General features: G+C 42.8%; 1 protein-coding gene across 6 annotated transcripts in view; it reads left to right on the forward strand.

The window, feature by feature from the left end:
• GLCE (glucuronic acid epimerase) overlaps positions 1-23041 on the forward strand; it is a 55517-nt gene that overhangs the window by 510 nt on the left and 31966 nt on the right. For 3 of the 6 annotated variants that reach the window (XM_069798685.1, XM_069798682.1, XM_069798683.1), the window contains exon 2: positions 17048-17147. The gene's annotated coding sequence lies outside the window, so the exon portion shown is untranslated. Of the gene's footprint in view, positions 1-4816; positions 4928-10842; positions 11163-17047; positions 17148-17340; positions 17506-23041 lie in introns of those variants that run through there. The other 3 variants (XM_069798681.1, XM_069798684.1, XM_069798686.1) reach the window with 3 other exon arrangements.

Raw genomic sequence — 23041 nt, forward strand, 5'->3', positions numbered from 1 at the left:
GGCCTCCCGCCGCTCGGTACCCCCGGCCGCGGCTTCTCCGCCCCGCGGGGTCTCGGCACCCCTCCGCTTCCCCCCGGGAGGCCTCTCTCGGCCCCTCCGGAGGCGGCGCGGCCCCGCGCCCCTCCTCAGCCCCAGGCGGGCCCCCCCGAGGCCCCCTCTTCCCTCAGCGGGTGGCCGGTAACGGCAGCCTCGGAGCCGGCAGCGGCAGCCCTGGGGCTCTCCGAAGGGTGGGTTGTGTCGCGCAGCGGCCTGGGGCTGCTGGGGTGGGCTGGGGGAGGGAGCTGGGGCCAGCCGGCCTCACCCCGCGCCCTCGGTGCGTGGAGGTGCTCGGCCCAAGCTGGGGGTTTGGGAGTTCTCTCTCAGCCTGGAAGGGCGACGCAGGAGCGCGGGCTGTGGTTTGCAGGAATACGCGGAGGAACCCTCTGTTTTCTAGCCGGTGGGGTTCCAGCGCGGTGGGTCCTGCCTGGAAAACCTCCAGTTCAAGGTGAACCAAACTCTAGAAGGAGGAATTGCGCTAGCTGAGGTCTCCCGGTAAAACCCGGCGTGTTTCTCGCAGGGGAAGCAAAGCTGCCTCCTTCGCCTAAGCTGTGTAGCAGGGGTGTTACCTGGTGAGATGCAACACGGTGCGTGTACGGTATCTGGATAGGCTCAGCAAATAATAAGGAACCGTGTTTAATCACGTAGTATAACCTAACTTCTGCTAGGCAAGAGGGGTGTGAATATCTTCAGACGTCAACTCCCGGTACAGAATGACAGGCGCTGCTCAGGCAGCTTGTCTGAATATATACCTGGGGAAAATGCTGAAGTGGCCCACTCAGGTGCTGCTGGGTTGTCCCTGCTCAGGCATGGGTGCTCTTTTGCTCCATCAAGGCGTTTTGCATGCATTTGTGTCCGTACCTGAGATGTCGAGGTATAACAAAAACAACAGGAAGGCACTCACAGTAAGGCTGAGATGCTTAGTCAGGTGCCCATAAAGCTAAACTCAACTCGGAATACTTTCTTATTCTTTAGTTTTTCACTAGGAACTGGAGGTGCATCAGACTTTGCCAAATCAAGCTCTGAAACTGCTTCAGTACCAGCAAACAGCAGGTTTCCCGGTGCTTCTGGAATCAGCAAAGTAACAGCTACCTGTAAACCTATTTACGCGAAGGATCGCTGCGCACTCCAAGCGAGTGCTGTAGCAGGTGTAACAAGATGAAATCAGCTTTGTTAGGAAGGCCGCAGCTAAGTGGGTTTTGTGCTGGAGGTATGTTAGTACAGGAACAGTCACCCTCCTTAACGGGACTGAATTGAAAGAGACCTAGCCTATATGTGCTCTTTATTTTGCCTTCTGGAATTCATACCCACCTGAACAGCGTGAAGAGGAGAAAACCTGATCAACGTGCTGTCTGGGAAGGGGAAAATTAAAATAATATCCATGGTTTTTGTAAGAGCTAGAATGAGTGCAGGTGAGTACTTGGATGATGAGGACAGTATGTTCTGGGATCATGTGTACTGTGGCTTCTTTCAGAGTACAACATACAGATCAGCTGCTGCAGACCTTGTGCATGAAACTGTGGAAAATGCCTCATAATGAAAGAGATTTTGGGCATTTTATTTTAAGGCAAAGTCATGAGAACACAAATAAGATGTGCTTGTGCTGTAGTTGCAGATAGGTTTGAGCGTCCGTGGGCTGCTTCTGCCCGTTCTGAGAAGCATAAGAAGGATGCATGATAGTAGTATTATAATGCAAAGTTTTAGCTAATATATTCTGCCTTTAGGCAAAATTTTAATGTTGCAAAGGCAAATACCTCACAGCTTCCCAGGTAGTGGAAGAGGATCAGTGTACAAACAGGAGTGTGATTTTTCCAGTTCTTCCACATGATGTTTGTTGGCTTCAGGGGAGTGCAGCCCAAAAAGTGTGAGAGTGTTTTGGGTTTGTTGGGGGTTTTTTTGTTGGTGTTTTTTTTTTTTTATTCTTTTGACAATTAGGAACTTGAGCCTTTTGGCTTGTTCCATTAGATACAGGAGTTGCTAGTAGTTAATAGCTCTCCTAGTTAGAGCTGGCCAAGCAGGAAAGGATTTTAAGGACGTTGTGTGCTTCTAAACTTGGCCAGTTATAACAAGCCTTAACAATATTTGATATATCTGTAGAGGCATCTTGCCCTAATAAGATGTTCTTTGGCATAGTTGTGAAATCTAGGTGAACTGTTGCACTTTGTTTACTTAAAGGCATTGTTTTCCCTTCAGTGAACAGCTAACCCTTCTGATACAGTTGGTGATCGATAAATATAATTGAGGTCAGAGGCATCTCGATTTTCCAGGTGCTCTTTGTACCTTTTTAAAAAAGCAAATCTCTTCTTACCAAGATACGATGTAACTGCCACGACTGTTTTGTCTGCCCGGCTTGTGGAATGGCTTTTGACATTGTGCTCTAATAAGGTAGGAAGACTTGCTTTAATAAGGAGATCCTGGCACGTGTCCCTTCAGGTGGTGCCTTGGGAAGTCCTTTAACTTTTCATGAGGTAATAATGTCACTGTCTACATTTGGGATGGTAGCTATTTCTTTTTTTTTTAATAATCAATAAAAGTATCCTATAGCACAGCCTGGACGAAGCTGCCCCTTTTGTATCACGCAGCGTGTTACACAGCTAAAAATTAGTAGGGACCTGAAATGATTAGTATCTGGCTGGTGGCCCAGAAAGAGGGAAAGCTGGGTCTGGCAGCATTTGACAGTAATTTTCTGTAAGACAAGTGTCCTTAGCTCTTTCATTGTCCAATTGATTCTTTAACAATAGCACTCCCATTTGTAATGCGGAGTCTATAATGCTACTCCAGCTGGAAAAACAAGAGGTGCACTAGTCGCCCTGGCTAGTGCATATGCTGCAGTAAACAAGAGGTCTTGGGTGACTGCTGCAGAGAAATAGGTAAAATGTGTAAAACAAACCCCCCAAAACCCCCTGCCCCAATAATATTTGGCAGGAGTAGCAATGGTTGCCTATGGTGCCGTTGTAGCATGAGCAGGTGATAATCCAGACTGCTGCTTTGTGGTTTTTTTGCCTAATGGTCTTTGGTGGTTTTCTTCTCTCTGTTCAGGATCTCTGCTCTTTTGGCAAGAAAAGGGAGATAATAAGTTAGATTTCACTGAGACTACATTTAAAGTAATTCTCTTTCTCTGAACATTTAATTGAGCTGTAAGATTAAAAGGCATCTACTTGCGGTGTTTCTTAAACTGGTTACTTTAGTATTTGGGTATGTTTTTAATGACCTAGCTTTCATGTCTGAGCCGCAGTCAAAACTTTAAGATCTAATTTCTGCTGGTTTTTCAAAGCAAGTTGACTCATCAGTTTATCCTTGTGCTACAGACCTAAAATGTCAGAAGATGTTCCCCTTTTACAGTATTGCCGTTTCGTGATTTTCCTTTTTTTCCCTAATGCTAAAATTCTGATGTTCCTAAATAAAATTTGGGGAATAAACACTCGTATTTGTGGACTATTTGCTCACACAAGTAAGCCTAACGCAAATTTAGCATTTCTGTAGTTATGCTGGATTTTCACTTAGCGTTTCTAGACCAAAATGTAAATTTGATTTCCTATCGGCACTCGCTATTTTCTTGACTGCCCCCTCCGTGCTCTGCAGTTGCAGCTTTTGTTTCTGTTTTTTTCACCTCATCTTCTCCTCTTGGCATCCTTTTTGCTTCCTGCCTCTTCACAGTGTCTTGTTGGCACTAGAACATGGCACCTCCTCTGTGTGTGACAAGCGGGCTGCTGGCTTTTTAATCCCTTCTCACCGCCGAATTTTGTGCCGTACTTGCCGACAGAGCTATAGATGAGCCTCGGCACTTGCTTTTAATCTGGGTGAAGCAGTGCGCAAACCTGTGGCACGAAAGAAAGACTTTGTAATGATCTAGCTAATATTTAACAAAGTTTGCTTGAAAACCGCACATAGCTTCTCGGCTGTGTTTTAAATGTTAATATTGAATTTGAAATATTGGAGGTGACAGATAAAATGCATGGTAATGAGATCCTTCTAAAGAAAGCTCACTGCTAATTCCAAAGGAAATGAGCTTTTAATTAGTGTCTTATCTCAAGTATGCCACCTTTTCTTTTTTCCTCATTTATATCGCTTGTATTATTAGAGTTAAAGATCAGCTGGTGTCCCCTGATATGGGAACCAGTTGGCTGGTGTCACTTTATAAAATCTGATTTACAGACTCTAGATTACATGTAGCTTGTTGATCACAAAATAAATTGGTTTGGCTATGTTTTCAGGAGTTAGAATTTATTGTTGTCTGAAGTTGCACTTTTGGAAATTAAGATGTTCAGGGAATACCCATGTTGCTGCCCGTGCAATATCTACTGTACAGATAGAGACTTTGAAGCACTGAATCTTGGCTCTTTCAGGAATGATATATTCCCAGTTTCACTATAATAAAAACCTTAACACAGAATTTTCTGAAGCAACTGTAAATGCTAAGCAATAAGGTTAGCCACTCAAACCCAAAACACCCCCCACCCCCCCCCAAACCCCAAACCATTTTAGCTTGAGCTTTAAAATGTATCTCCTGCTGACCTTGGAAGGGTTGAGAACAATAAGGTTTCTATTTGATTAAGGTTCTTTTCAAATGGGCTTTCCACAGGAATATTAGTTTAAGAACATGTAAAATGGCAGGTAAGATTTTTAAACTTAAGCAAGCATGCATGTAGTTTGGATCCAGATTGAGAGACATGATTAGAAGATTTGGATTAAGGAGCAAATTCTGCCTAACAAAGCTCACTTGAGCAAAGGGTTTCCATGTCTAGCAGGGTCCAGCGTTTCTGCTCTGGATGTTCCCTGGAGAAGGTGCTGGGGAGGGACCACGGTTCAGCACACGCTCTGCAAATGGGAGTGGTGGTGAGCCACGTTTGCTGGGTTTTAGGGCTAATACGTAGACCCATGAAAAAGCAAGGTAAGAACAGAGCTGAAGTGAGGGAGCAGAAAATGAGCTTGACTTGGTAGTAGAGCACTTGATCTTCTCGTACGTAGTGGGAACTAGGAAGGTTACCGCTTGGTTTAGCTTCTAAAGTGGCTTCATTCAAGCTCTTTTTTTTTTTTTTTCTGTCCTGCTTCTTGCCGTGAAAAATAAAGTGTCTTCCAGAGTATCAAAACTTTTTCTGTGTCCCTTGTAGGGTACTTGTGAGTTTAGTTTAGGCCGTGTGTTTCAGTGAGAAGCCTTCTGAACAGGCAAGTTTGATAGGAGTGTCCCTGAGCTGGTCTAGCACGGGAAATGGGGCTGTTAGTGCGTTTCTTTTCCTCTTTTTAATTGTATTAAGGTATGTGGGAAATTCCAGAAAGTTTTGAAACAAAAGCAGTTTATCAGGAGCTCCTAGAGCCGGTGTGGCTGTGGGGCTTCCCTTGGAGGTGAAAGCACAGGATATTTATTTGTGCTTCTCAATCTTGGAGGTACCAAAGGTTGACCTCACCTTCAGTAAGTGTGTCTGGTGCTTGAAAAGGCAGTTTTGTTCCTCTTAAAACTTTGGTTTCCATGTTGAAAGTGAAGGGATTTTCCTGTTTCTTCCTGGGTGTGGTTTTCCTGAAGAAGTATTTTTGCTGTTTTCCTTCTCTTATAGAAAAAAGGAAGTTAAATCTGAACAGAATGACCTTATTTTACCAGTTATTATATTTAATGTATATTTGAATTTCCCGTAGAAATCTTTTTAACAATACCAAAATATATTAATTAATTCCTGCAAAAAAAAAACACTTGAAGAAATAAAAAATGGTTTCTATTGCTTCCTACTCTGCTTCGTTAATAGTCTGTTAGCTCGGCTACAGGCGTTCAGTGCCATCCAAGCTGCAAAGGTAACTGTGGCAAGAAAATCATCTTTAAAAATCATGCCCTACAAGTGCAGTTCTTGTTGCTTATGGTGGGATACATTCCCATGAAGTACCTGAAGCTTTCGGACCTGCAGGTTTCCTAGCCTCGGTGGTTGCTATCCATTTAATTTTTGAATGTTTGTGGTATTTGCCACACTTTTAGGTAGAGTTGAGTTGTTGAAATGGACCTGAAGGTTATCCAGTCAGGTGACCTTCACACAATATTTAACTTTATTTTTCATTCATATTTTCCCTGAAAAGCTGTTGGATTGCCTTGTTTAGTTTGATGTTATACAAGATGGCTAGATACTGTTTTGACTGAATAAGAAATAATGGATGGCTGCTGGCTTAATTTTCTTTCTAATGATTTGTTTTAAGCAGCATTTGAGCAGATATAAGGATTAATTGTTAAATTGATTATTGAGCTGACTATTTAAGAGCATGGTTTGTTTTTGCAACCAGTTGTCAAAAGCGAGCAAAGCAGAGTTAGTGAGCTGACCTGGATGTGTTTGCTGAGCGTCTCAAGACTTTAGAGAGAGATGTCATACATCTGCAGAAGCCTCTTGTCAAATGAACGTACTCGTCTGAAAATAGGGTTCTGGCTTGTGGTTTGAAGTGGAGGGGCCTTTGAAAATACTTTTCTATTTACTTTTTTTTTATCTGTGCCTGTTTGATTTATGCTTCTGCTTTTTGATAAGCAGAAAATTTTTTCTTTAGCATACATATATTGTTAAAAATGTTGACTTTGATTTTTGGGAAGTTGAGCTATGACTTCAAGATGTATTTATTCATCAAGCTCTCCTGTTAAAAAGGTACCTGAATACAAAGTTGAATACAGAAGGCTGCTGGTTATGTTGTCTTAGCTGATTTTGTTAAGTTCTTTTAAAAAAATAAAATTGTGTTAACTGTACTGTGTATCTCAAGCTGAAGGACTAATCGGCTCTCGCCGTCCCTGCTGTTTAATGTAGGCTTTCTTAAAAACCCTAAGAAGCTTTCCTTTCCTAGTAGGGCTTTCAGATGTCTCTCTTCCTAATGATAAATGTCAACAAATGAGATCAGAGCATCTTCTGCTGCAGTAAGGGAGAAGTAATTTCCTCAATGTGGGTTGTTTTTTGTTTGGTGTTTTTTTTTTTTTTTTTTTTGATATAGTGTTTCTCCATGTAGCTGAGAAACCAAAATAGATCACATACTTCATACTGCAAAGGCAGCAAGCCTTTCGGTGATGCGTGGTTGCCAGTGGGATCCACTGGCTGCTCTGGGACAGTCTGGTTGTACTCAGAGGGAAAATACACGTGCAGGCAGGGCTGCCTGCGTGCACCTGGGAGCCTGCCGTCCCGTGGGTGCGTGGCCGGGGTTTGCTGTGGTGCTGCTGGCTGTGAGCAGCTATCCTAACCACGGAAACACAGCCACAGGAACTGCTGGAAATAACTTTCCCTAGGCTTGTGAGGTTTTCTACTGGTTGATAATAAAAACGTAAAGGACAACATGAACAGCACTACGGTTGCTCTACAGATGAAGAAAATGAAGGATGAGTCATCTGTGGAAGAACAGGGAAGATGCTGAGTGTAATTGGAGTTGTTGTGATTTTTTTTTTTTTCTTAATCTATTCTTAAATAGAGTTATGCACTTCTGATTCACTTTATAACTGATTTTGAGTGTTTTTTTTCCTTGCCCACATGATAAATTTGCACTGGAACTGCTGTACAGAAGGTGAATTTAGATAAAATCTCCATTATATGCCAGTCCCACAGCCAAGGTGTTGGAGATCTGCATGCTTTGTACAATGACAGCCACCTTCCTCCGCATGCTAGTGGGTTTTGCTATATTTTTCGTGTACTGAGTATTCTTCCAGAAAAATCTGAATTTCCCAGGAAGTTAAACTGTCAAAGCTACTCGCTCTTGGTTAGGTGGGAGGAACAGCTTCATCCTGCTCAGCCATATGTTAGTGGTAACTTAAAGCCAGCAGGGTTTTAGGATTAGAAAAGGCTAATATTTCGGTCACTTCCACAGCCTGGACAAACCAGGACCCCCAGCACTCGGTGTGTGGTGCTACGGATGTGCCAATGCCCTTTAGTTTGCAAAAATGCTTCTTGATGCCTGTGGCCTCGCAAGCATCGGGCTATTTCTCACCCCCAACACACTGTCTTTGCCCCTGGCAAGGGTGCTCGCTGCAACTTGCTCTTGGGCTTGTCTTCCAGCTGCTTTGCTTGGAAGGCTGTCCCTAGCTTCTTGGGTGCATTGCAACCAAGGGATGTGGTGTTTATCTTCTTTTAAGCTATTTTCAGTGCCTCCCCCAGCAGACAGAGAGCTTTCTGCAAATATGCTCTGTAGCTGAAGCTTCAAGTACCTCCGGTGCATGAGAGCATGCCACTGATCTCAGGGTCAGCCGGACTGTAGCACTTCTGTTTGAGGAAACCTGATGGAGGTACCTGGACCTTCACGCTGGGAGGCTTGGCGAGCCCCCGCAGCAGCGTTTTGAAGGCAGCTGAGCACGCACACAGCGCAGGTTGTGCAGCAACTTGCCGTGGAATCTCAGCTTGATGTGCAGTACCTTCACACTTCCATTGGCACGGTGGTAATTCATAGCTTGGATGCTTGCACACAGTGAATCCTAGGTGGCCAAGCAAAGTAGGTCAGTTATTTTTAAGTGCTATGATTAATTTATAAATGCCATTATTTTGTAGAGGCAAGGTAGATCTAAATACTCAATCTTATGCGATGGGTGGCTGTTTGCAACAGAAAACTGGTGCTTCACAATGAAGAAACGCTTTTGCAAGGGAGAGCTAGAAGTAAGTGGAAAGGATTATTTTTAAGCTTCAAGCTTTGCATGTCTAGAGATTTTTCTTTAACATGAAATGGCTTTAGAACAGAAAATCTTTCCTGGTATGTAATGCTTCCAAAACCCTTGGCAGATGGGTAACTTTGTTTCCAAACATCAAATGTTTTAGCTGTTTTAATGCCTGTTTTTAAGCATGAACAGCACTCTCGGAGAATGTTCATATTAAGCCTGCTGGGAATTAGACTTTTAAAAGAACTGTTTCTGTTACGTTATCACAAAAAGTGAAGAATTATGGAAAACTTAATGCTACACTTGGACTCCTTTGCATAATATACAAAATAACATCACACTGGATAAAAGAGGGGAGGTACAGTCATGCCCTAGTGTTTAACCCTCTGTAGTTGAAAGGCGTATATTTGCATACCTCTGGTAGGGAAATGGCCTTATATCAAAATAAGCTGTGCATGCACACAAACATTTTTGACATGCAGTATCAAAACCCTTGAACGCTCATTGGTAGGGCTAGGATCAGCACCTTGCTGAGAGGTGAGAATGGACAGATGCGAGAAAAGGTGTGCTTTTGGATTTAATGTCTGCCAGATGCTTTCCTCAATAGTCACAGGTCTTATTTCCACTAGAGGTTTCAATAGAGGGCTTTTTTATCACTGAAGGCGTAGTTTATTACTGCTCTGGGCAGGAGGTTATGTATCCCTGTTGGTATAACGTGGAGAAAGTCGGTCACAATACACATATATCTAGTCCTTAAACTCCTATTTGATCTTTGAACTACATCTAGAAGTAAGTATTTGGTGCCTTATATCTTACAGAAGTATTATGTATACAGAAGGTGAATTTGTTCTTAAACTTTAAGCTGGGTGGGTCACAGAGCTGAGAATTACAGTAAACACCAGCAGTGAATGTTATGCTTTAGGCAAAGGATTTTGCACAGTTCTGAGTTTTCTTAGAAAGGCGAGTCTTGGCATCAGCATTCAGTAACAGTAAAGTATTCTTGGTATTTGTGGACTGTAAAATTTATAGAGTAATAGATATGCAAATGGGCTGCCACAACACTACAGGCTGTATAGTAATGCATAATTGTGACATTTTTTTTAGCTATTTGCAAAAATTGGCTTTCTTGCAGGAGTGCGATTTATCAGGTTCTCACCTTTTTAAAGATACAATTCTCAAGTTTCTTACCTAAATACTTTTTTTTTTTTTACATTTGATGGTATTGGTGGCTTGGGAAAATGAAAGCTTACAGATCATTCACAGAACAGCCACGTTTTGATGGCTGTTTTTCATGTTCAGAAGACTTAAGGTGATGCTGTGTTTCTCTGACACTTACTAAATTGCTTCATCTCTGACATGTGTGTTCATAAAAAGGACACCGTATCAGGAGGTCAAAAGTTGATCTACTCGGTGCCTGGCAAACCTAGACATTCAAGCCCTGGAACAGCCAGGTTTACTTTATTGGCATTTGCCAGGGATATAGTGCTTGCCAGGTGCGTGTTCTTGTGATGGCAGAGCAGCACACAGGATTTTGGTTTTGCAGACTCTTGTCAATCATGCATTCTGATTTTGCTTTAAATCCACCTGTGTGATTCTAAAAATCTGTCTTATCTATAAGCTTTTAAACCTATGTAAATGAAAAAATAAACAACAACTATCAATCTTCCCCTGTATTTCACAGTGCATGTAAACATTTGCATTTTCCCTGACATGGGCTATATAGTGTGCAGTTCTTATCCCGCATATTTTATACTGTGCACAATCCAAGGTGCACAGCTCATTGCATTTGCTTGGAGATGTATGCTGTAACTGTAGGCTTATTCCTTGTTGTGACAACTACTTTAAAACGACCATCTGTAATACTCTGTGGTAAAATGCTTCTTCCTTCAGAAGGACCATTGACCAGTAAAACTTTTTTTTCCCAAAGTAACTACAGTTGAAACTGGTCCTACTGGTTTCAGTCCTTACATTCAGTTTCCATTTGAGCAAATGGAGGTTATCTTGCTGAGACGCGACTTGTGATGCACTGCATTTTAATGCTCATGGGATTTTTAACAAGTTCCCTGCCTGCTTGACAGGGAATTTCAAATTTTGCTGCTATAAAGTTGGCCATTTCTTCAAGAAGATTTAAGCTTTCTTTGCAAAATGTTGCGGCGTAAAAAACATCTAACAAGATGCTTGGCTTGACTTGTGACATTGCTTTCTCCTTATTTTAACAGCTGGTGTGACTGACAGTAGCGCACATTTCCCCTTAAACAGTTTCCCAAGGTGGAAGGACTCCTCGGGGACTGGTGTGGAGTTTCTTATTCTCTGGTCTTTGCTGTCAAAGCAAACCCATCTGCATCCAGTGCGTGGGATTGCAGAGACCCTTTGAAACGGGAGTTGGCGGCAGAAGCGTTTTGCTGTGGCTGGAAGAGAGCCCGGAATTAGACCTTGGATCGAACACGTTGCATTTGCGGCTGCTTGAGGACTAACGGCAAAACTCGTCTCTCCCGGTCGATGGAGGTGTTGGCAGAGCCATCCCCACGCCCTGCGCACGGTGGGTTTGTTCTCTTTTGGCGTCCGAGTGCCCTCTGCTGGAACTCGCTCCTCTCCTTCCAGGGATGAGGTTTGCTCTGTGGATGGGCCTGACGTCTGATGTCGCTTTCCTCCCCTTGGTATCCGAGTACCATTCGGTCTCCTGCTATCCTGATCTCCTGATGGCTACATGATTTGCCATCATTTCTCTTGGGACATGCTTTAAAAAATTCTTATTCCACCATTCTGCATCGCAAGCTTAATGTTTGTCGAGGTGGGGAGCAGCGGTCTGTGCAGAGCCCCTGGCACCCCGCTTCCGCCGGCCGGGGCTGCGTGAGGGAGGCTCGCGAGGCTGATGAGGGTGGAAAACGAGACGCAGATAAAACCAGCGCAGCTGCAAGAGCGAAGCTTACAATGCCGCTGCTGTTCGGCGGAGGTTTGCCCTGCTCGGGGAGCTGCAGGAGCTCCTGCTCAGCCTTGGTGAACGGAGGCGGGCAGGTCCTTCGCATTTAGCCCAGAACTGCCTCCAGAATAGTTTAGTCTGAGCATAGTTTTTGTAATCCCAATTTTTTGTAACCCAGCAGAGCTCCCACCTTGTAGGACAAGGAGATCAATCTTAAGTGGGCACTATTTTTTTTTTTTTTTTTTTTTTTTTACTCTAAATAACTGCTTTGCTCTACATTGCAGTCAGAAAATCAGCTGTGTTGGGATTGAACACTGGAATGGCAGCACTTGGGAGGGATGGTTTTACTGCCTCTGTGGCTCAAATTGAGGGACTTGCTGTGACAGCCAGCGCCTGGGTTTAACCCCGTGGGCTTGAGTCAGCCTGGTTCCTCTTTCTGTGGGACCAAAAGTTCCCCTTTCACCAGGAGCAGAGTTGGGTAGAGCTGAATGCTGGTGTTTAAATGGGCAAAAATCAGAATGGAATCCAAATCAGCTACTAAAATGAATATTGATTTTTTTTAAAAAAATGGGGGGGGATGGTACAGTATTAGTGCAGCTTTGTTGTGTGTGGGTTTAGACAATTAAGAATCCCACGTCTGCTTTGAATGTTTCATGAATATTAATGCCGTCCTCCTACTGAGCAGTTAATTGGGTGCTATCACTTTAACCACCTTATTTAAATTGAAAAGCGCTCTTAATAAATGACAAATGTCAGCGTGAAACTCGGTGTGTTCAGTGCACTGAAGGCAGGCTGCTGTGCCTGCACCTTTTGTCCTCTGCCCTCTTCTAGCAGGCTGATACTTTACCTTAAACCCGTGAGTCTTTGCTGGCCTTTGGCATCTTAGCTGAGACATCAGGTTGCAAGCTTCCACGTTGCTCTTTTGACTGCCCGTACCACCGTCCCGTACAGCTGGGAGGCGACAGAAACACTGGGTTGTGGAAAAGACGTCCGTCTCTGTCTCGATGGATGGGCACGACACATTTAGAGGAGCCATGTTGGTAATGGGCATTGTATGAGAGCAGAAATTCAGATCTTGGGGTTTATGACCAAGTCAGATGCGTGATCTGAACTGTGTAACTTGAACCTGTCAGATTCTTGACTCAGATGGCAAAATGTTAAAATGCAGCTTGGAGGAGGAATTGTGTGTCCTGCCTGTGCCTGTGGATGTGGCTCAGTGTCAGAAATGTGCAACAGCTGGAAGTGGAGTAGAGAATTTTTTCTCTTAACAATCTTGGGCTTTAGAAACAACAAATTCTGTTTTATAGATCACCGAAGTAAAATAGGAGGTCTTACTGTTCTGTTTAATAGAAATGAGATAAAATCCTCCTCCTATCTGGGCATGAAAAGAAAATGTGATTTTTGTGCATTCATGAGAGTAATATCAACAAAATGAGTTAAACTGGTTTTGGACCATCTCTTTGGGATGTATTCTGATAGCCTTAGGACAAGATCCTCTTGCTTCTCCTATTGCAAGTCGTTCCTGGTGAGGCTGAGTACTTGTCTCCTCTATAGCTTCTGTTAGCCTGGCGCCTCTGTTAGATTTGCCTACAGCCGAAACTTTTGTTATCAAAGATGGAAGAGTTCTTTTATGTGATGCCCCCTCCAGGGAGTATCTTAAAACCTTGTACAAAAGCTGGAGTTACGCTGTTGTCCAACCTTACCCTGCTACTGGAAAGGTTGTACCTCTTAAGGCAAGCTGTGGGCAGTTACAAGTAGTCCTTTTTTTTTTTTTTCTTTTTTTAAATAAAAAAAAAATTAATTTAATAGTAAAAAAAAAATTAACTTCAAAAAAGCATGGCAAATCCTTTCTGTTTTAATTGTGGTTTAGGGTATTGCATTCCCAAAGTGTTCTATAAAGCGTTAGCCTACATCTAGAAACAGGATTACATCTTCAGTCGGGAGTTTGGAATTGATTGTGTAAAATTTGCATGCTTGGCTATTTGTTTTGTCATTTTGAAACCGGCACATGCCTGTCACTCTAACACCGTATTTAAACACAGCAGGTTATTAACACATTATCTGATAACACTGCTGTGGTTGTGCTGAAATTGCAGGTTGCAAGCAAAGGCTTCTAATCGCCCAGTACATGCATTAATGACTTACCAAACCTTGCAAGAATCACTGTATTTCAGAAATATAACAAAAGGAATCCAAAGCTTTGTTTCAGCGCTGAAGCTGAGTTTGGAGGAGTGAAGCTAAGTGGAACAAGGCTTAAAATGAAGCAGATGGCTTGGACCAGAGAGCAAAAACTTGTCTCTACTGATAGTTAGAAATCTTTCATTTTATGCATGTATTCGTAAAAGCTCTTGATAAATGTGCAACTCTGTCTATGTCAATTTTACCTTCAACCTGCAAGTCAACTGATTTCCTGCTGAGGTGCCTCCTGAGGAAGCTACCACGTTGGGCTTCTGCTTCCAGCGTGGCTTTGGGCTCCTCTGAACAGAAAATAGCTGCTCTCCATCCCTCGGGGCTGCATTAAGTGTCACTTGTGCCTTCTCCTGCTCGGTTTCTGTCCTCTCACCCTCTACCTACCGCAATCCTTGTGGAGCTGGCTGAATGTCTGACTGCGTCAAGTTCTTGATCCCTCTTCTGAAGGTACCCGCGGGGATTTCTTTGCTGTTGGAGCGATGCCCTCGTCTAGCCCCCAGTGCAAGCTGTTTGCATGAGCTGCCTCTCGCCTTGCGAGAGAAACGGGGGTAACGCACCTGCTTGGCTGCTTCGTGCTCAGCCTTCAGGCAATCTCCTGGGTTTATTTCCAGGCTCTGCAGCTGTTCTTTCTGCAAGCCAGGAGCGGACAGAAACATAACTTGGCCAGATTGACTCTCCTGACTGTGTCCAAGCTGTTGCGGGGATGCTCCTTGTTTATTCTCTGCTGACCTGTTGTAAGGAACCAGCCTGGTCCTGCCCGTCTGAGGACAGCGGGGAGCAAGGGGACCTTTGCCCAGCACTGATCTCTGCATCAGCGCTGAACAGGACTACAATGGTTTCTGGAATTTTACCAGTATTTTAGAAAGGAATTCTCCTTGATGAAGAGATGCAGGGGTACTTCTGATGCTGATACACAAAAGGAATGTGCAAATCTAAAGTGTCAATGGGTCTTGCGCCTTCTAAGTCAAACATCTCAAACATGTTGATTACTTTTAAAACTTGGTAGTGAGACACAAGGTAAAAGATTTGTCTGGGCAGACTCCTCTAGATGGATTCAATTTGGGCAGGAACTGAATTTCTGCAGTGCTGGCTGTTTTTTTTCTCAAGTTAAGGTTGCAGGGCTGGTTGAAAATTGTGCCAAGGCACAGCCCTGTTGAAGGAAATTTTGGGCACTTTTGGTGGTAGGTTAAAGTTTGAGAGAAGGAAGCTGCAGTGTGTGAAAAAGAGTCGATTCACTCCCAGATAGAAATATTGACAAAAAATAAGGGAGGTATTAAAAATCCAGAGCGCCCTTAACAAGTAACTGCAGGGAATCCTAAGCCGTCACCTTCTTGGTGTGGGACTCATAGCATGTGTGTTGGCACCATCCTTCGTGTATGGAGGACTGTCTTGGATGAAAATATCACTGCTTTCTCATGTTAAAAACTTGTATTTCTTCTCTGAGAGTTGTTCCCATATGACCAGAGTGCAAAATGGGGGAGTTCTCACCTTGCCACTTGAAGGCAGTAGGGTAAACTCTTCAATAATAAAAATAAATCTCTTGGGGCAGCCAAGTGAAGGGCTTTCTGGTAGATGTTATGTGAACGCACTGCGCAGTCTTTAAAAATACATGTTGTGTGTAGAGTGGTTCTCATCTTCTGCAACCTGGCTGTAAGGAAAATACATGTGGTGCTTTGTTGGCCGGATTTTGGCTTTGTTTGCTTCAGTTTATAAGTAAGTGCCAAGAAAATGAGTATTTTGTTGTAAAGATATTTTCAAGGCCATGTTTTTGTTTGTTTGTGGTTGGTTTGTTTTTTTTCTTTTAAAAGAGAATCATGGAAGACAAGCTGACAATTTAATGGTGCATGATGCACTAATAAAAATGTCTGCGTGGTTGCGTTTAATCCTTTAAAGGAGAGAAAAGAAACACAGTAGTTATCAGCATTCAAAAGGCAAGACGCAGGCTTAAATGTATGCAAAGTCTTGGAGAGAGACTGAAGAAATGTACTGACTATGTTGTAGAAAGCTTCTGACAGGCACATCACATCGTTGAAAGTAAGATTTGAATTATTAGAGCTGCCTTTGTTTATTAAATTGAGCCTCCAGCAAGAGGATTATAGGAAGAAATACTGTGCAGGCTCAAGTTGCATTGGCATAAATTTTAATGGGTGATAAAATTTACTTTATGGAGCTAATCCAGTAAGAAAATTCAAATAGATTTTTAAAAGATCCAGGTGTGTCTTAGATACCTAAAGAAATAGAGTTCAAGTGCACGAATAAGCCTCCTTTTATAGAATCCAGTTTGCTTTCAGCGGCGGGTAATCCTTTTAAAACAAGACTTCTTCAAGGCAAACTCCAACAAAAGAGTTTTTGTTTAATTTTAAATTGGGAATGCAAGGGAAGGATGCAGAGAGCTAATAAGAGAGTAATTATACACGCTATTGCCCAGTTGAGGAAGGGCAGAGACTATTAAAATGCCATTTTAGGAGTTAATTATATGGTGTTTCAAGTTGATGCTAGTGTCCTGATTTCTGTTTAATCCACATATACCATGTATTTAAGATGTTGTGTTCATGACATCTAATTTCTATTTCAAGGAACTTTAGGCCACTGCATTATGAAATACTGTCAAAAAAAAAAAAATATCTTCCAGCCTCCATAGGGTTTGTGCCTGTTGGATTTGATGAGGAAATATGCAGAAGCAATAAAGGAGATGGAAAAACCTTAGCAGATATTTTTGGGACCGGCACACATACCATAAATAAAGCATTGCAGTGGAATTTGGTTAGTTAAATCTCTTCTGAAGCTCATTTAATAATTCCAGAGCCTCTGTTACTGCTCAGATGTAGCCAGCTGTAATTTGTTTCAAGGTTAGTCTTTGACTTCTGTTTTATTAGCTTTTCAGTTTATATTCTTCTACTTGTGCAGTTTCTCAAGTCAAACTACATAATGGTTTAGCTAAAACTGGGATCCTTTAGATAGGGGCTTTAAATTGGAATTCTTCAGAAACATTTAATGAAAGCTCTGCATGAGGCAGATGTCAGGATTTACTCTTCAGTTGGGTAGGATTGTGGTGGGGAGAGCAGATTAGGCTCCTTTGCAGTTGATGTGCTGCCTAGAGGAAGTGACATTTATGCTCTTGATCCTTCAGTGATTCTGCATGTCAAGAGCTGAGCCTTGAAATTCATCAGCAGTGCTGTCTTAAGAGCAGACAGGACTGAATAAGAGGATTTTTACAGATAGAGGGGAAAAAATTCAACTCTGATGGCTGTTGCAGATCCTTAAGTACTTAAATTTTTCCTTTTTTTTTTTCTCTCTCCACATCTCCCCTGTAGGAAGTCGGAGAGGGAAATCGTGTTAAATCACCAACTGATATATTTTTGAAGTTGAAAAATCTGAGATGCATTAGAATTCAGAGACCTCCCTTTGCTTAAGGTAAGAAAGGAGCAGATTCTCCCTGCTCCCTGCTTAATAAATGTCTGTATTGGGCTGGAGTTTCTGTAAGGTGTTTAAAATGTGTAGCCTGCTGTCGATGCCTAAATGGTTAACATTCATCCAATTTAATAACTTGCAGCTGCAGAAGGCATATGGCTGTGTGTTTACAGGAGGTGTCCTGGCAATAACCAGGTTCAGCCTGCGCAGAGGAAGGGAAGCAGGCTGCTTAGCGTGGGGACTCGACCAGCTTGCTTGTGGTGCTCGGGCGGAGATGAGCTGGTTGTTTTTGTTGTACAGCTGAAGGGCTGTCATGCCTCAAACCTAATTTTCAGAGGTTTTTATTTTCCCTGTTTGGATGGTAAGTAAGCTTGGTAACTTCTGAAGGATGCGGGGAGTGGAAATAGGGTGGAGGTGGTGAAAAAATCTCACTTTGGAGAGGTAGTAGTTGCATGAATTTCATGAAAGGTGAGACTTGGTGAGCTGTAGTTATGTTACCATGGTATCCATAAATTACTCCAGTGTGAGCGCTTGTAAGTATCAATGGTGAATTATTCCCGGTAAGGTGGTGTGTGAGAACAGGTCTGCAAGCTATTAGCCTAGCTGTTTGTTTTTATGTGAGAAGTGTGTTAATTACCTTCTTTTGTAAGTTGTATATAATTATCCATGCTGTAAGCATGAGCTCAGTAGCACAGAAGAGGCAGGATTTCTAACCTGTTGTACTTGCATAGGGGCTTTGGGATACTATACAAAATACACGTATTAAACTGAAGCTCGGCTTTCCATGACTCTAATTTCCAAGTGAAGTTTCTCCTCTTGTTAAATTTAGTGATTATTTTTTTACTTAAATCGCTTCTCTGCTAGTTACGGTATATCTCACTGTGCACAACTTTAGGAAACCTAAATCAAAAGGAGAGATGCCAAAACTGGAAGGTAGAAAACCTTGTCTGGGGTTTTCAGCGTGCCTCTCGTGCTACAGCTGGAAGATAAAAGCTCTTTCAGAGCTGCTATACCAGACAAGTGATTCAAAGCATTTCAAAACGATTAAAGAAAACGTGAAACTTCTGCCCAGTAATTAACACACGCTGCTCTTGTGTGCTTAATCTGAAATTGGTAAGTTTTTTATTTTTCAGGCTTCTGCTGCTGAATTCATTCAGCTTGGAGTGAGTACTCCTGTGAATCTGCTGAGGTTTATTTCAGAACTCAATGTGCAAACGTCAAGCCTGCACTGGTGTATGTGATCTGTCATTTCCAATTACTTTGTGCAGCAGGACTGTCTCGGGCACAGAATGTTTTAAATTCTCTCATATTGAATGAGCAGAAAAGAGCATCTGTGTTAGCAATTAAAATCTTCAGTTAGAAGTAGGAAATGAATTTTTAACTGGACAGAGAAACTTGTTTGGAAATTAAGGTGGTGGTTGCAAAAAAGCATCCATTTTGTGTTACTGCACTGTGCTTTTCTATCCTTTGTGCAGCTGGAGTGAAAAACAAGCACATTGAATCCCTTGTGGTGGATTTTTTTTTTATCAGTTGCTTAAAGTGTTCACTCTTCTATCACTTGCTATATTCTGCAAGTCTACTCCTGAATTGTTTGACTTGTCAAACTCATCATCCTTCCCAGACTTTTTCAAGCTTAACTGATCGTAGAATATGCTTTTTATTAACATCAAGGCAATAGAATCTGAGAGAATACTCCTGTTTAGTAGGGGAATAAAGTTTTGCTGCCAGATTTTAAATATATATCCTCTTAAACATGCTTAGCAATCTGCTTATGTGAGCATCATGAGTTTTTAAAGTGGAGTGATATTTTTTTTTTTCTTTAGGATGAAAGTAGTTGAAGATCTGAATTGTGAGGGACAGATGAAATTAAGCTGCAGAAGCACTGATGGCAATCTACAAAGCTTTAATGTGTTAATGTAGTCTAGGCATTATACATATTTAGAAGCAGTCTAGATTGAATCCTGGAGAAAAAGCGGAGTTATTCATAGCCTCCTGTCTTGATCGTATTTTCCTGTAAGTGATGGATGGTATGAAACAGTGGTTTGAAGGAGATGCTAAAAATCATTTTGCTGCTGTTAGAACTATATTGGATATTAATTGCGCCCAAGTTCAGTATTGGTTTAAAAAAAATACAGGGGAGGGTAGTAGATGAAAGAATGATGTTTGCAAAATTTTGTAGCTGCGTGTAGGCTTTTTTTTTTTTTTTCCCCTCCCCCTTCATGAATTATGCAAGTTTTCAAGTTTGGTATGTTGCTGTATTTAATATGTTTTAAATGACATTGCATCAGTTAATATGGTGAAGGAGAAGATCTGGGTAGACTGATAATTAATCTGCCATGGGGAACAGCAGCAGAGAAGCTATTGACATAGACTGAACAGTTTAGTTTATACAGACAGGGAGCATTTTAGCATCTGCTAGAAAGGTACTTTGATAGACCAGGACTGAGAAGCTTTTTGGAGCCAGTGTCTCCATTCTAGCGTGTTGCCTTGACCCTGGCTGGAGCCTCTGGATGCCCTGCAATATAAAGTAAAAATTTATAGGCTGTCAGTGGGCTTGAAAGAGAATAAAGAGTGAATGCATTGAATTTCTAGATGAAAAAGGGAGCCTTGTAGCATCCGGAAGAAAATAAGTTAGTATTAATTTTATTTTTATGCTTGAATATTGAACAGCTGTTGAACAGAAACTTCAGGAGAATACTCTGTTCCTGGCAATGGGGGGTGTGGGGTACAACTTCTTAAAGAAATTTTTACAATATTGGTGAAAGCAGAATGTTTTGCCTGTGTATTCCTTTGTCTCACGTGCTACTAGAGGCGCCAGGTTGCTACAGGCAGGGGCAACTCGCTGGCTGCACCCTCGTGGTAAATACAGCCATGGTTATCAGGTTGTGTCTTCGACTTCTACATCAGTCTGTCTTTCATGTAACATCTCCAGGTCAATATTGCCTTTCCAAAGCAGCAAGGTCATTCTAGCTTATTTTTGGAGGTAGGCTGCCCTTCTGTGAAGTCTTCTCATCCTTGTTGATGGCCTCAATTAATGTTTCCAGAGCTCGTTGTTAAATTAGCTTTTTCTGTAATAATTCTGTGATGGTTTCTTATTCTACTTGTGCTTCAGCGGTAACTGTTCAGCTGTAATAATTAGGATGAAGTCTTTCTAGGTTGTTTGATCTATCATATATTTAAGTAACTGGGTCTGTGCATCTATAGCACACCTGCTAAAGTTTAAGATCAGCTCCATCAGTCCCCTGGTAAAACGCAGGTGGCTGTTAGACTGCAGAGGAGCTTTAAACTTTTTGTTTTATATTTCTGCTTTGTGTTAATTAAGACTTTGGCTAACTTTTAACTAGCAGCATCAGAAAAACTCATTTCAGAAGGCTGTTCTGAACTCTGTTCAAAGAAGGGGGTGTTTCAGTCCTGTGCCCGTCCTGGCGCGGGTGGTTCTGTGCGGCACCTCGCAGTTCATCAGGCGCTTCAGGGATCTGATGCACCATGGCTGGGTGGAAGGCGATCTTTGCAGCGAGCCTGTTAATTGCTTCTCGAGTGACCTAGTTCCCTTGCTGGAAACAGATGCGTAAGCCTTTCCTTCCTCCTCCGTATTTTATGATCGTGGTGGAGTCTAGATTGGCACATCCAGAGCCACTTCCCCAGCAGGGTGGGGTTTTGGTTGTTGGTTTTTTTTCCCTGAAAGAACCAGCTTCTGTTTGGAAATTTCCACAAGCTCGGTGTATTTTGTGTCACTTCCCTGCGGATGTGAGATGGGCTGTGTTTCGCGGGCTGTGCTCAAGCGTGCCTTTCTGTAGCTACTGTGGAAATGTCACATCACCATATTTTATTACCCTAATGTGGGAATTCATTTCTCCAAGCAGATGGCAAAAAGGTGGTTTGGTTAATTTGTACCTGCTTGAAATAAGTCACTAAATGTGCATTAAACTACTCATTTATTAGGCCAGAGTGTATTACTGATGGATAAATGATGATGTTGGATTACAAGCTCAAAACCACTGAGGAACTGGGCAGGTATCCGCAACTAAAACAAACCCAGACAAAATGTTTAACTGACTCACAGCTGTTGGAGCCTGCAAATAGTCAGCCTTTACAAAGGAGAGTGGTGGCCATTTGTTGTGGGAAAAACTTGCCCCACAAAGAATTTTTGCTAGTAAATTCAGCATTTCTCCTATAAAATCTCTCTTGTGCTGTTTGCTTGCAGACTTGGCTTGTAGGGTAGTAGACATCTGATGGTCACGAGATGGTACCAGCTGCATGCTGGCCTTTATTTACCCAGTTGGGCACAGGTACGTGCTGCACCCAGCCTAGTATTAGTCCTCTGTCATTGGAAAAAGATCTGCCATTGCAGTCAAAAACTGATCTTTCAACCATGTCCTTCACAGAAGGTGAAACTATTTTTTTTCTTCTTGGAGAAATACACCTGGCAGAAGGGGTAAAATCACTTAATTATTAACTCACACTAATTACTAATTCTGTGAAACTTGAAACAAAATAGTGTTTGTTTTCTGCCCAACATTTTGGGCTTTGTAAAGTGTGGTCTTTCATAAGCATGTGGTTTATCTTGTGCTTTAGTAGGTACCAGGTGCAGGTGTTAAATTCTGCCACTGAGTTCTCATTGCCTGAGGAGTGAATAATGCTCTGGGTGTCCTGACGGGAGGAGCTCCCGCACTTGCTGCAGCTGCAAATCTTCCTTTATCTTCCTGCTGTTCCCTCTTTGGCAGAGGGTCTCTGAGCATCGCCATGCGGTATAAATCGACGTGAAACTGGCCCAGTAGCCAGCTGAAGGCTGGGCAATGTTGCCATGCCCTCTCTGAGAGTATCTTGGAGTTGTGTAAGCAGTTTCTTGATGGCACGGGTTATATCTAATGGAACAAAAGGAAGCTGAGCTAACAAGAATAGCAAAAGGGAAAACAATATTTTTTTGGTCATGTGTAAGAAGGACATGGGGATGTGGACCTGTTGGAGTGAGTCCAGAGGAGGGCCACGAAGATGATCAGAGGGCTGGAGCACCTCTCCTGTGAAGGCAGGCTGAAAGAGTTGGGCTCGTTCAGCCTGGAGAGGAGAAGACTCCGGGGAGACCTTATAGCAGCCTTCCAGTACCCAAAGGGCACCTACAAGAAAGCCCAAGAAGGACTTTATACAAGGGCCTGTAGTGATAGGACGAGGGGTAATGGTTTTAAACTGAAAGAGGGTCGATCTAGATGAGATGTGAGGAAGAAGTTCTTTACTCTGAGGCTGGTGGGGCACTGGAACAGGTTTCCTAGAGAGGTTGTGGCTGCCCCATCCCTGGAAGTGTTCAAGGCCAGGTTGGATGGGGCTTTGAGCAACCTGGCCTAGTGGAAGGTGTCCCTGCCCATGGCAGGGGGGTTGGAACCACATGATCTTTAAGGTCCCTCCCAACCCAAACCGTTCTATGATTCTGTTAACGAGGCTATCAAAGCTGATAACCTGATCTGCCCAAATCCAACTTGTTGAGAGTAGCTCTTGCTGCAGCCTCTAGCAGCGGGTCCCGGGCAGCTCAATGGTGAGCCCAAACAGCTTGTTCTGGGCTGGGGCATTCACAGGCTGCAGCTGGAGTGTGGGGGACCTTCCATCAACTGGGCACATTCCTTTAGGTGTGAGGACCTCCATAACCCCAGATACTGATATCGGGGAAGGGAGGGGAGTGGTGTCGGATATCCATCCATCTTCTCTTTGGCAAAGTGCTCCTTAAATTCAACAAGAGGAGTAGCATGACTTCCTGGTACTGTGAGGAAATATTCTCGACTCTGAGTGATCTGATGCATTATGAGGATTCCATTAGTGCCAACTAATTACGTGGACCATGTTGCATTTGAGTTGCAATTACATTGACCGATGTACAATAATTAGCTTTAATACATGTTTCCATGTGT

This window comes from Haliaeetus albicilla, chromosome 12 (assembly GCF_947461875.1).
Source record: "Haliaeetus albicilla chromosome 12, bHalAlb1.1, whole genome shotgun sequence".
Taxonomy (NCBI): Eukaryota; Metazoa; Chordata; class Aves; order Accipitriformes; family Accipitridae; genus Haliaeetus; species Haliaeetus albicilla.